The sequence below is a fragment of the Acomys minous genome, assembly GCF_964271855.1.
Source record: "Acomys minous genome assembly, chromosome: 1".
In the NCBI taxonomy this organism is placed as follows: Eukaryota; Metazoa; Chordata; class Mammalia; order Rodentia; family Muridae; genus Acomys; species Acomys minous.
The window spans coordinates 1,669,561-1,684,665 of NC_140483.1; positions in this window are offsets into that span (position 1 = coordinate 1,669,561).

Here is a 15,105-nt window from a genome sequence, read left to right on the forward strand (position 1 = left end):
CGAGCACCTACTCAGAACGTTAGCAGGAGTCAGTCCGACCACCCTCTGCTACCACAACCAGGCCCTCTGCTCAGGGCGCCGGCCCCTCCTGCAAGTGTGCTGCTTCTTTTCTCAAGCTATAGACTGGGCCACCGAAGCTTGTTGGTTTCTTGGTCCCAAATGTGCTCGTAAGTGAGGAGCCAGAGACTGCTGGGTTATTCCTATGGGGACCATTTTGAAGAGTATGTCATCGGGCTTAGGTTGGGGAAGCTGGAAAAGCCTCTGTGTACCCCAGATGTTCTTCACTCTAGCTCCCCTCAAAAGAAACTCAGTGTCAAAGTTATTAAAACGCATCAAATCTCTGCCAGCAGCTGAAACATCCCAGCTTTATAGGGAGCCTCTTGTTTTCCACCACAGGAGCCCAGGCCTCAAGGTTCTCATGCGATTTCATTCAATTTTCTTTGTCTGCTTGGAGGCATTGCGAAGTTATTACCGTTATTTTTTAATCTCCTTTGTATACCCTGTCTCTCCTCCTAACTTTCATTTCCTTTGTTTACAGATATTACGAACAAAGAGGTGGCGAGACTAATATCCCCATCCTCATATTAAATCGAGGAGGTTTGGAGGTCAAAGGTCACCCTTGCATCACAGATGTCTAACCCAGAGCTGCTCTCAGTTATGACAGATAGCCATGTGGAAAAGCAGCCAAAGGAAGAGCTGCTATGCTCCTATGGAGAAACACTGGTGGAATTCACGATTCCACAAGGAATCAAACTACACAATTAGAAGAAACACATGTTCTTAGGTGACACTTGGCTGTTTGTCTTTGGAAAATGTAGGCTCAGACAGGGTACCACCTTTCTGTTATTCTGGCGAATTTAGCCAGAACTACCACTCACATACCCCATCAGAAGAAAGTCATTCACTTCCTAATCCAAGGAAAAGCTCAATAAGAAAGCCACCCCAGCAGCCAGCATTAACGCGGCCACACTAGCCACCCCACAGCCAGCCTTAACACGGCCACACTAGCCACCCCAGCAGCCAGCACTAACACAGTCACACTAGCCACCCCACAGCCAGCATTAACACGGCCACACTAGCCACCCCACAGCCAGCATTAACATGGCCACACTAGCCACCCCACAGCCAGCATTAACACGGCCACACTAGCCACCCCACAGCCAGCATTAACACGGCCACACTAGCCACCCCACAGCCAGCATTAACACGGTCACACTAGCCACCCCACAGCCAGCATTAACACGGCTACACTAGCCACCCCACAGCCAGCATTAACACGGCCACACTAGCCACCCCACAGCCAGCATTAACATGGCCACACTAGCCACCCCAGCAGCCAGCATTAACACGGCCACACTAGCCACCCCACAGCCAGCATTAACACGGCTACACTAGCCACCCCAGCAGCCAGCATTAACCCGGCCACACTAGCCACCCCACAGCCAGCATTAACACGGCCACACTAGCCACCCCACAGCCAGCATTAACACGGCTACACTAGCCACCCCACAGCCAGCATTAACATGGCCACACTAGCCACCCCAGCAGCCAGCATTAACACGGCCACACTAGCCACCCCACAGCCAGCATTAACTTGGACACACCGCATGTTAATAAAAGCTCCCTGGTGTTCTGGTAGGTGAAGGCAAGAGGACTGGGCCTCAATCAACTTCCTTGGAACACTTTCTAGGAACTCCTATGTCCAAGTCACACTACATTTTTAGGTGAAATCTACCAGTATTTAATTTGTATTCTGTGCAGGGTAGCACCTCAAAACAGGGCGGGATTTTGCTTGTTTCTTGGAGTGACTGGCTAGCACAGATGAGGTGCTGGGTTCTACCTCCAACATTACACAAAGTAGATGTGGTACATGTCCAGTCTGTGTTTACTATCCTAGCACATGTCAGGTGGAGTCAAGTGGCTCAGAAGTTCAAGGTCATGCTGCTCTGTGTTTCAACTTGAGACCAGCTGGGCTACATGAACCCTGTCTTAAAGAGAAAGAAAATAACAGAAGTAAAAAGAAGAGAAGGGATAGGCTCTGCTCCTGGGTGGAGACTCCTCAGCTCTAGAACTCTGGCCAGGAGAAGACTACCCAGGGTGAGGAGGCCCGGGCCTTCGCCTTCCAATAGGTCCACCCCTTCCCTAAGGAAAAATAGGAGCTATTCTTGTGTGGCGAAACAGGCAAGCACTAGGCTATCCACAGGTGCTGTGCTGCTAGCTGAGACCCAGCAGCTGAACGGAGAAAACACCCTGGATGCCTTCAGATCCAACACAGAACACAGCCTTGCAGCAGTTGTAAGGTCAACTTTGATTAAGAGATGGCTACAAAAAAAAAGAAGAAGACTCACACTTTGTTATTTGAGATCAAATGTTTTTGCCTTCCTTTTTTCCCAACGTCTTCTGTTTCCATCTCCTCAGCAAATAAGGCAACGTTTGGTAGAGGAAGAGATTTATAAACAACCCATCCTTCTATTTGGGTACATGAGCATGCAAAGGAAAGGTTTTGTTCTTCCGCAGAAAGAATTCCTGCACTGAAAACGCATACAAATGATTACAGCTGTCTCTATCATAACTTAGAGAAAATGCAGATGGCATAAAATAATACTCACAAATGGCTAATAGAATTTTAATGGCTACAAGAAAGAAGAGGAAATGAAGGCCGTGCATCTACTGGGGATGCGAGAGTGAACTGATCCCAGGAAGCATCCGAAGCAGAGTGTCCGCACTTCTCCTTGTGCTCAGAAGCGTACTCCCTGGTGCATTGATTTATGTGAGGATTAGGCAGCAATCATAGTCTCTAAAGTAGCCTGGGAGGCATGTGCATAAAGTATGATATTTTCAATATGCAAATGTCACGTATGATGAATGAAAGGCTCCGAATGTCTCGAGGACACCCAGATGCTAACCGGCCACTGCTGCCATGCTGCAAATGGAAGGGAACTTGGAGCTAAATTTTTTTTATAGCTAATTGATTTTTTAATAACATGGTTTTGAGTCTAAATACCAGCCACTAAAGCATAAGTCATTCTACCCATGTTAGCTTTGTGCAATTCTAGATGTTTCTTTGGGATAGTAACTGTCAGAGCTGGGGATGCATGGCCTATCTCTGTACATACAGCGCATAAAGGTAGGACACTAAGGCTTACATCCATACATATGAAACTAAGAACTGTGCCTCCGGGGAGACACCTGTGTGTTCATCCAAGGCTGACAGCTAAGTGAGATATCGAGAAGGTTCTTAAGAGAAGCAACAGCAACGATGCACTGAGATTCCATAAAGAAGAACAGTCCATGTCTAGAGGACTGGATCGGAGAAATGGAAGTGTTGTGAAGAAATCAAATCATGTGATAAGGAGGACGGGGCGTGTCCTAAGCGGGATTCTGAGGCCAGGAGTTACCTAGCCCAGGGCTGTGAGGGCAGATCTACAGATATAGACTCTACTCCCTTTCCTGCTGGATGAGCTCTCCCAGCAGATTTCAGCTGTGCAAAACACACCAGTGAAATATGACAACTCGTGACCTACGGGCTGGGTGGAGTGATGCACAGGACGTGGTTTCGTGAGGGCAAAGGATGATGATTCTTGTCTGCTGGACTTGAGCAGAAGGGAAAACAACACTGCCTCGAGGAAAGAAAAGGAATGAGGGATTTAGGGGAAAGACAGGTGGGTAATTTTCAATTTTACATGTAATTGCATTTGAATTCTGGTTTCTTTGCTTGTAGTTGTATGATGTTAATCTCAGTTTCCAGTAATCTGAAGTCATCATACTGACCAAAGGGGCACTGCACAAATTAAAGGCCAGAACACAAGCCAAGTGCCCAGCACATTGGGAATATTCACTAAAGGCAAATGATTGTACACAGTGCACAGTCAGCAACACTCAGGATTTCATGGGTCTGCTCTTCACAGTGTCACAGGATCAGGGTGCTACAGAAGCAAGGAGGGAACATTGCAAGGGCAAACTTTCAATCTAGACTCAACAGAAACTCCCTTTAGCTGGATGTCAAACAGATGAAAAAGAGTATTTTCAGTTACAGGCGGCCTCAAGTTGATGTTAATAGGGCCAGACTTGAAATCCCCAAATCTGACTATTGATGTACTGTCTCTTAAACTGAGATACTCTCAAAAGCCCACAGAATTAGGAAGTTCGTGTGGATGTCTTTCCATTCTCCTTCCAGTGTGTCACATCATGACACACAGACTAGAAGCATTTCTGGTCTCCTCCAGTAGTGTGTCTTAAGCCCCTTCCACTGAGGAAGACAGCCTTGCCTTCCTGGAGGAAAGAGATTTCCTTTCTCTGCACAGAAGATGTCCAGAGATTAATCTGAGTGGGCCTTGACAAGGTCACTGTTTTACCCTCCTTCTCTAGTCATTTTTCTCCACCACTGAGCATTTCACAGCAAAGACATGAAAATATTCAAGTGAAACTGCCTCTTTGGGTTTTCCTTTCCTTTTGAAGGCTCCTGTATATTAAATAATTTCATATGCCCTTTTGCTTGTTAATTTGTGTTTGCAAGTTTTCTTTTTGATGTAGGCAGGCTCTTTAAGAGGACAAGGGAATAGAACCCATGAGCAGGCACCGGGCTCCAAGGCCAGACTGCTACTCGGCTACCAGCCTGTCACAGGACGATGTGCGAGTTGCCAAGTCTAATATGGCCTGCAACCAAAATCACAGCGGCAGTGGAGTACATGTGCTCCAGGAGAGAAGTGCCCAGTGTGAGGCACTGTCACTGAGCATTGGCCATCTATAAAGGTGTGGCTTTAGGAAAACAGGAAGCATGAAAATTCAAAGAACTTGTTCTCTACAGAGGGAGACAATGGTGGTCCTTTCTGAAGAAGCTGTGGAGGCCTGTGCCTCAGTTCTAGGAGCTGCTCCTGGTCCAGAGTGGACAGCCGACAGTCCTGGCAGAAGACTTTGTAACATCAGTCATTAAATGGCACAGGGAACAAGTAGGAAAAATGACAAAATCTTATTTAAACCAGAATCGGATGAAGAATCTTGGCATATTCTTGCAGTGCTGTGCAGCTAGCTAGGAAGGCCAGGGAGACAGAGCCAGCCATATTGAGGATGTCTTTAAGGAGTATTCACCCAGGGACCTACAGATTTATGCAAATACACAGATAGCTTCCAGAGACATAGTGAATGTGTATTCTCTGAGCATATGAGCATGAGCATGTCTCTGCGGGTACCACCAACGATGCCCGAGGCTGTAACAGAAAGATGTGTTTTGTTGTTTTCTATGTAAAACAATGGCTGCTATTAGCTGGACTTGCAGAAATTATAAGAAAAAAAGGCATTTTCTCTGACTAAGCTTTAAGCCAAGGAAACTACCTCCGCAGTGGCACTCATACCCTTGACAGGAGCTGATTCAACTCTCTTGACTGACAATGATGCCGACTGAAGACCTTTTTTTTCAAAATCCTCCCAAATGGTTCATTCAATCAACCACAAATTTGATTAACTTTTGATTTTTTTTTTTACTGAATTAACTAAATTTGCATAACAGTGATGTAACTATGTGTGGAGTCTTCTGGGCTGCTGTGAGTGCAGGGGTGTGTGTACCTCTGAGAAGGGAGAAGAAGGAATTGGGATTCTGGCAGACATGGAGCTCATTGTTTATTTTTTAAGCTTTTTAAAAATAATGAAATATATGCATGACTACAAAATGGTTTTTTAAAATATTACAGGAATTAGAGTATTCTCTTTGAGTAAGCTTTGGAGGGAATATACACAGCTCTAGGAAGAAGCCACACCAAGCAGACAGACCTGAGAAGCTCCAGCTTAGTTGGCAGAGGGTGGGTGTTTATATCACATGCGTTTTATTTTATTTACTTACTTCCGTGGCTCTAAGTGGGTCCCCCTTCTCTGATGCCATTCTCCTTGTTTAAAGAATGTATTTGATTGGCATGCAAAATAGCAGGCTTCTTCATGAAATTTATGTACATTATACACCTCATATTTCCCCTCCCCGCTTCTCTGCCCTCCTGTGCAAACCTGTGGGCCACGTCCTCCAAGTAAGTCTCCCTCCTGCTTTCATGTCATGTGTTTAAATATATTGTGTGAATATATGTGCATCTGCCTGAGATAGTTAAAGCATATTATGTTTTGTCTTTCTTACCTGTTTATTACCATGTTTTGTTGGCATCTATATTTTTATTAAGCTTCCGGGGAGATTTCTGATGCAGAAGAGAAGCAAGTCTTTCATGTAAGCACACCGACAGTGAACAGACATCCATCAGTATCTGAGTGGCTAGATAGCTGATAGATAATGACGGAGACGGATTGTATTTATATATCATATATATTATATATATAATAACAAATGACAACAATGACTCACAATTCTACTCTCCTACATCAGCCTTGCTCAATGTTTTGGGAGATTTACAACCAGACCGAGGCCCCTTATTTCATAGATTACTGCAATTTTATAAACACACTTACAGCTCCGTGACTATTGTCTATGAGATTTTAGATGGGCGTCCAAGGAGGCATTTCTAGGCTTTTACCTCCTTGGTCCACCTACCAGGTGGAAAGACACCCTCCTCTGAGGTTCAGCACTGGGTGCCTGTCACTGTTTAATGCAGTTGGTCTCTGTTGAGAGTCATGCCCTTATTAGGAAGGCTTGGGCTTCGGGGAGCAACGCGAGCATGGTGGAGATTTCAGCTCCTGTGTATCCCTAGCTTCCACCATAATGTCTGTGTTTACGCACAGGGAAGCGGTGAAGCACGGCTTGGAACCTCAGGCCTCCTAAGAGCTCATGAATCTCTCCCTTTCACTTACACCACAGGGATATTAAACACATTATTCTGTTTTGATTGAACGCCAGTAAAATTAAATCCCATCTTCCCATCTGCGGCGCCATGCCGGGACGGTCGCCTTATGGAACAGGGAGAGTGGCAGTGGAGGAGGGGGCTCCTCAGAATACCCAGGCACAGTCACTTTCTCGTGGATTTTTCCCTTCCTTGGCACAAATCTCAACATCTGCTCTGTCTTCACCTCCCAGACACCCTGACAGGTGTAGTCATCTTTGAAATGCCACTAGGAAGGCAACATATGGGCGGTTGACAGTGAATAAAAGAGAGAGCCCATGACTAGTGGGGGTGGGGCGATGCCTTTGATCTCCTAGCCTTGTAACTGTTTGTTAAGTAAGCTCTGCTTTCCTCTGGCCTCTTCCATCTCTCACTGTCCCATTGACATGCCTGGCACAGAATTCCGATTTCACTCTTGCCTTTTCCAGCTGTTTCACACCATTTAGCCTCCTCCCTGTGTCTTGCCCCCCAGGGAAAGGGGAGTTAAATGATGTTAATCTGCCAAATATTTCTGATCATTAGGAAGCCATCAAAATCAACATAACCATCAGAGGAAATTAATTGCCAAAAAGATGGGGTTAGAGAGGACCACAAGGGTAGGAGAGAAGAGGTAGGCAGAAGGGCACTTCCTGTGTGTCTCCAGGGCGATGGAGAGCGGGTTACGTGAGGTCGGAGGGCACTGTGACAGGAGCAGCCCTGCTCTCCCACGCATAAAGAGGAGAGCAGGCCCAGAATATCAAGTGGATGCTTGATGAAGACCAGCAAGGGACTTACTTGATTTTTGTCTCTCTCCCCTTCCCCATCCTCTGGGGGGATTTTTGGTTATTTTTTAATTCCAGTTCAAAATAGAGGTTGAGGAGGAAAGAAGCCCCCACAGGCCTCCTGCAGGAAAAACCATTAATAATTAATACCCAATAATAATCAAATCCATGGGAGACTCGTTACAAGGGAAGTCTTGACAGACCAGCGAAGGATGCCAGGGCTTTATGTCTTCCTTGGCGTGCAGGGCCTGCTCAGTGGGGATTTGAGCGCACTTTCGCAGTGACAACAAAAGGATAAATAGCAGCCTCGCTCACGGAAGAGGCTGATTCATCCCTATAGGGTTTTTTTCATTTTAGGTTTATGGCTTAGTGGGGAATTTCTCTTTAATTGGGATTGTAATATAACGGTGGAACCTGTCGACATTTACAAGAGAGATGGGAGGGTAATTCCTCCTAACTTGTTTGTTGTTGTTATTACAACAGTGGCTCCTTTAGGATGCTCTGTGTAAAAGAAGTAGCAATTGGGTTGATCAGAGACAAAGAAAACTGGGGTGGGAGAAGGGAGCCCACCAGCCACACCAGCAGGGTAAGCCCCAGGTGGAGCTACTGAGGAGGGCTGGCGACTCAGGCTCCTGAGTCCTTAGGAAAGGTTCCCCCTCATCTCTGAAGCACCTTGGCATGTGCACGGTCTCATCTAAGCTTCACCGACACCCACTGTAGGATGTGATTCAGCCCGATTTCCTAAGCAAGAGGAGTTAGGCCATTCCTCCCAAGGTCCCTAATAAAACACAGCGATGAGATTCCATCGCAGGAGAGTTGCCTGGGAAGTCGGCTCTGACTGGCTTTTCTTTATCAGCAGAGAAGAGGAAAGCAGTCAGGAGAAGGTAGAGTCTGAAGCCTGGTGCCCACCAGAGGAGGGCCTCCTCACACAGGATGGCATTTCACACTTTGACAGCTTTTCAGAGCACCTTGCAGAACAGTGGAGCCCTGACTGTGATGATGAGTGGACCTATGCCTTGTCCTCGCTTGCGTCCTGTCAGGACCCCGGATACTGATGTTGGGGGACATCACTGGACCTCTTGGTCCCTCCTCTCAAACACAAGCACACTCAGCAAGTCTTTCTTGGTTTTTTACTGCTTGTCTAATCAGCCTGGCAAGGATGAGGACAGGGGGTCGGACTTGGCTTGTTAAGGCTGCCATGACCTATGTGCTGACCCTAACAACTCTGGTGGCAAAATTGGCCAAAACTTCTTTGTCAATAGCCCCACAGAGAAAGCAGCTAGGGTCACTGTGGGAGCCAGTCTGCACATACGCTCATCCCGAAAATGTAAAGAGGTGGGAGAAAGCAGGCCAGAGAAACTGCTGGCTGATCCAAGGAGCCCAGAGCAGCCGTCTCCCCCACCCCACATCCCCCTCCCACCCCACATCCCCCCCACATTCCCCCACCCCACATCCCCCACCCCACATCCCCCCCACATCCCCCACCCCACATCCCCCACCCCACATCCCCCACCCCACATCCCCCACCCCACATCCCCCCACATCCCCCACCCCACATTCCCCACCCCACATCCCCCACCCCACATCCCCCCCACATCCCCCACCCCACATTCCCCACCCCACATCCCCCACCCCACATCCCCCACCCCACATCCCCCACCCCACATCCCCCCCACATCCCCCACCCCACATTCCCCACCCCACATCCCCCACCCCACATCCCCCCCACATCCCCCACCCCACATCCCCCACCCCACATCCCCCACCCCACATCCCCCCCACATCCCCCACCCCACATCCCCCACCCCACATCCCCCACCCCACATCCCCCACCCCACATCCCCCACCCCACATCCCCCCCACATCCCCCACCCCACATCCCCCACCCCACATCCCCCACCCCACATCCCCCACCCCACATCCCCCACCCCACATCCCCCACCCCACATCCCCCACCCCACATCCCCCACCCCACATCCCCCACCCCACATCCCCCACCCCACATCCCCCACCCCACATCCCCCACCCCACATCCCCCACCCCACATCCCCCACCCCACATCCCCCACCCCACATCCCCCACCCCACATCCCCCACCCCACATCCCCCACCCCACATCCCCCACCCCACATCCCCCCCACATCCCCCACCCCACATCCCCCACCCCACATCCCCCACCCCACATCCCCCACCCCACATCCCCCACCCCACATCCCCCACCCCACATCCCCCACCCCACATCCCCCACCCCACATCCCCCACCCCACATCCCCCCCACATCCCCCACCCCACATCCCCCACCCCACATCCCCCACCCCACATCCCCCACCCCACATCCCCCACCCCACATCCCCCACCCCACATCCCCCCACCCCACATCCCCCACCCCACATCCCCCCCACATCCCCCACCCCACATTCCCCACCCCACATCCCCCCACATCCCCCACCCCACATTCCCCACCCCACATCCCCCCACCCCACATCCCCCACCCCACATCCCCCCCACATCCCCCACCCCACATCCCCCCCACATCCCCCACCCCACATTCCCCACCCCACATCCCCCCACATCCCCCACCCCACATCCCCCACCCCACCCCCTCCATCCCCCCACATCCCCCCACATCCCCCCACATCCCCCCCACATCCCCCACCCCACATTCCCCACCCCACATCCCCCCACATCCCCCACCCCACATCCCCCACCCCACCCCCTCCATCCCCCACATCCCCCCACATCCCCCCACATCCCCCCACATCCCACCCCACATCCCCCCACATCCCCCACCCCACATCCCCCACCCCACCCCCTCCATCCCCCCCACATCCCCCACCCCACACCCTCCATCCCCACCCCACATCCCCCACCCCACACCCTCCATCCCCACCCCCTGTGCCTAGCTCAGCCCTCCACCCACGGGAAACTGACCTCCACCCAGGCCAGTCATGTGGCCACCCAAAGGGACTCTTCTGTTTCCAGTTCTGCATTTTCAATTTAGAAAATATTTGAACTGAAAAAATAATATTGGAAATAACACAAGAAACCCAGTAAATGTGACATCAAAATTTATCAGGTAAAACATTTATATACTAACATATTTGTTATCTTCAAGAATTCTGAAGTTATATCACTATCTAATAACACGAGAGAGAGAGAGAGAGAGAGAGAGAGAGAGAGAGAGACAGACAGACAGACAGACAGACAGACAGACAGACAGACAGACAGACACAGAGAGACTCACACATTTAGTTTCCTTCCATTTTCCTCCTGGAGCTGAGGCTGTGTTACTAGCCTGTTTGAGAATTTTTCCTACATATCCGTTAGTATATAATCAACATATGTTATTATTTTACGTTTTCTGTCTACAGATTTTATTTGCATGTGCAGCTTGTAGGAAAACTGTGTATTTGTAAGCAATTTGCTTTTTTTGTAGACCATTTTTTTTGGTTAACTCAGGTCACTAGAGACACATTTATTTTATTATCTGCCAGGAATTCTATTGTATGATGCGACTACAGTGCCATTATTTCATTTTGTTGGTGATATAAGCTCATTCCAATTTTGCTGTCAAAAACTAATCCTGCAGTAAGCGTTAATGCACATATCTAGGTAGTATGTGTGTGAGGCATCCTGTGGAGGTAGCCCTGGGCTACCAGGAATTGCTGTTCTTGGTTGTATGGAGAATACCAAACTACCTTCCAAACTGCCAGTTCATACTCACCAGCACAGACTGATCATTCACACGTTCCTGAGCTGAGGGTTTAATTTGCAGTTCTGCTTCTCATTAGATGTCTTTAATACAAACAACACTGAACTTCCTTTAATGTTTGTCATTCATAGTTCTGTTTTTACATGTTCAAATATGTCTGTTTTCCAATGAATTATCTTTATTCTAGAAAGTATATAATCTAATCAATAATCTTTATTATATATATAAATAGTACTTTAAGTGTGAAGTTACTGGAAGTTCTTGGAAATGACCTTTATTTATTCACCTTAATTTGTTAAAAAAAAAACTTTTATGATAATTTCATATTCAAGTTAACAAAAGCTTTTCATTCATCTATTTAAATAGTCATAATATTTCTCTTTATTTTGTTATTAAGACTAACACAATTATTGCCTTTTGAATTTTAAAAATTCCAACTGAAACGTCTAAAATTCTCAGTCCAGAAGAGACACTGAGAAGGTTTATGAGGTGAAATAAATGTATTAGAAGGTAGTTAACAGCATGGACAGGCAGATAACAGCATAGTGGGGGTTTTGAAGAAAGGAATCAGAACCCTTAAAGACGAAGTGGGGCTCCCTTACAGCTCCCTGAGTGTGGGGACAGTTGTACAACAGAAACCTTCAGGTAGACTCTCTGGTTGCCAGGCAATAAGGCAGGAAGGCTGTGAGGAGCAGGACCTGTAGCCATCAACATCCCCTTTGATACAAACTCATTTCCACAGGTAAGAAGTCTTGGTACTGGACATGTGTTAGCTGAGGCTCATGGCCAGTGCCCTCAGTAGAGCGGCTGCCAATATCTGCAAGAGGACAAGGGCTGCTGCAGGTTCTGTGGCTTGAGCAGCAAACTGGTCTGAATTCTAATATTACATTCCTAAACCAACATCCTTGGAATCAGATTAATCAATCATGAAGTGTTATCCTTCTTGTATATTAGTAGATTCAGTGGCTAAATTTTAAGCATGTTGGTGTCTGTGTGGGCATGGTATAAGATGCCTATTATTCCAGCACTTGAGAGGTTGAGGCAGGGTGATAAAGGCCCCTCTGGACTGTGTAGTGAGATCCTGCAATCGGCTCAACCTGTATTCATATGCAATGGAGTGTTGGTGTCCTCACTGTGGTCACTGTGTTGTCTTCGGCTGATTCTGTAGCAGAGTGCTGTGAAAAAATATGTTGGGTAGGACTCCTTTATTTTCCAAAAGTTATATCTTAATATTGATAATATTTCTACTTTATATGTCTGATAGAATACAGGTGAATCTACTTATAATATTAGTTTTCTTAGTAAAAATTAAACTATAACATTAATGACTGTATATAATATATATATATATAAAACATTGATGAGTATATAAAACATCACTAACCAACAGTGTATTATTATACACTGAATATTATTACATATGTATTACTAATCTGATACACTATCACCTCCTGAGTCAGTCTTGGTGACATTTTTCACATGCTTTATATATTGACTTAGTATATTTAACTTACTCACATAAAGTTGATCATAGTATTTCTTTATTACCTGTAGAATTGTAGTGATGTCTCTTTCATTCCAAATTTGGTACTCTCACTTAAGTCATGATGGGAGCAATATTGTTTACACTGTCGACACGCCTACTGACTGCTGACATCACTTTCCCAGCTGTAACTCTAAGTTTGTCTACCATTATATGCTTCGTCTAATATATCTTGAGATCCTGTTGTTAATACATATTTCTTTAAAACTATCATGTTGTTTCCATACACTGACCTTTTAATCACTGTTGAAAGTCCCTGCTTACTTGGCAATTAGAAAATAGGATGGCTTTCCGTATCTGTGTGTTTAATATCTGCAGGTCCCCACAAGCTTCAACTGAAAGCGATCTTGTTAAAGAAGCATCTGCACTAGACACAAACAATTCTTTCTTTACCCCCTGACCAATACAGCATGATAACTTTTAATATATCATTTACATTTGCCAGGTCTTATCAATAATCTAGAGGGGCTTGAAAGCTTGTAAAAAAAAAAAAGGGAAGGGCATAAGTTATGACGCAAATGCTGTGTCACTTTATCTGAGAGGCTGAGGATGTAGGCTCCACAGCCATGAAGGCACAGCTCTGTCCTTATGAAGATGGCTGTCTGATTGTACCTTAAGCTTCTTTTGTTGAGTGTCCTGGAGTAGCTGTGTGTGTGTGTGTGTGTGTGTGTGTGTGTGTGTGTGTGTGTGCACATGCGTGTGTGCATGCTTGTGCGTAGGCCCAAGGTTAACACTGGTTTCCCTGATTAGTAGCCACCTCATTCACTGAGGTTGAGCTTCTCAATTAAAGCTAGAGCCTGCTGCTATGGACAGTCTTGCTGGCCAGCTCGCTCCAAGGATCCCTCATCTGTACCCATCCATGTCTGTGATTAGCAGCTCACTTATCTACGCTTCCATTTTCTCACCTGTAAAATGCCAGCAACAGTGAGACAGGATGCAAGTCATGGAAAATTAAGGGAGCGTGAGAGGGAAAGGGGCCACTTACACTTACAGGATCTGGTTTATATTTCCAACTGGCGGAGGAAAGGAACCCTTTAATATAACTGAAAAAAAATCAAGGTTGCTGACAGAGGCAACAGCCCCTTTTCTGAGAGGCATCCCAAACAAGGTTGCGAAGAAGAAACAGGACTGTGGTGGCTTATGACCAGAGCGCACGTGACCCCATCACCCTCTCTTCCCTACACCTGAATGGTGCACTTCCTGGGCTTCATTTACAACATGAAATTCTTGTATATAAGAGAAATAAGCGAACTAACCCATATTCACTTCATTCTAACACTTCACTTAATTTTTACAATTTGCTTATTCTTTGAATGTGGTTGTAAATTGCATCTTTTAAGCGATTTAACTCCAAAGGGCCACATGGTCACACAGCAGCTATTGTCAAGACATTTAAGGGGTGCGCTCCCTCCTGAGAAGGCCACATAATCTGTTACATATGCTGACCCTTAATATAGAAAAAGCTCTCTCTTTGTCCACATGCACTTAAATCTATCTCTGTCTCTTAAATCTGTATCGTCAACCCACAAGCCTTGCTCCCCTGACTCCTCAAATTCTTTCCTGCAGGTTATGAAGGACCTGGCTTTCCATACGGGATGGACAGAACAAACACACATATTATGAAAGCACAGTTAGTGCACTACTGTTACCAGCCACAGACCTGAGCACACCAAGTACAGTAAGAGTAAGTCTTTTTAAGGGATCTTTATAGTTTACTTATTATCTTAGGTTTTTTTTTTATAGCTGCAATAAAACACCACGGTCAAGGCATCCTGTAAAAGAAAGTGTATCTAAGAGGGCCAGAATCCATGGTGGTGGAGCAGAAGAAAAAATGAAACCTCACATCTTGATCTACAACAACAAAGCAAGGGATGGGTAGGGGGGATGGTATGAGTCTTCTGAAACCTCAAACCCTCCGCTTGGTACACACCTTCTCTAAAAGGTCACACATCCTGATCCTTCCCAAATAGTTCCACCATCTGGGGACCAAGAATTCAAATGCATGAGCCTTTGGGGCCATCCACATTCAAACCACCACACTTAATTTCTTTTTTTTTTTTTAGGTCCAGATATTGAACTCTGTTATCCCTATAGCTAAAGTTATTTGTGCCCCATCTGCAGACGTAGCCTCCTGCATCTGAGACCAACTCCAACCTCCAAGACTGTCTTCATGAGCTCCTGGCTGAGGCTAGCTCTTCACCCTGGGTCTATTTAAACAAACTAAAGGGGCACCCGCCTTTGCTCCTGGTCCTCATAGCTCCTTTGTTTTCAGCTGTTT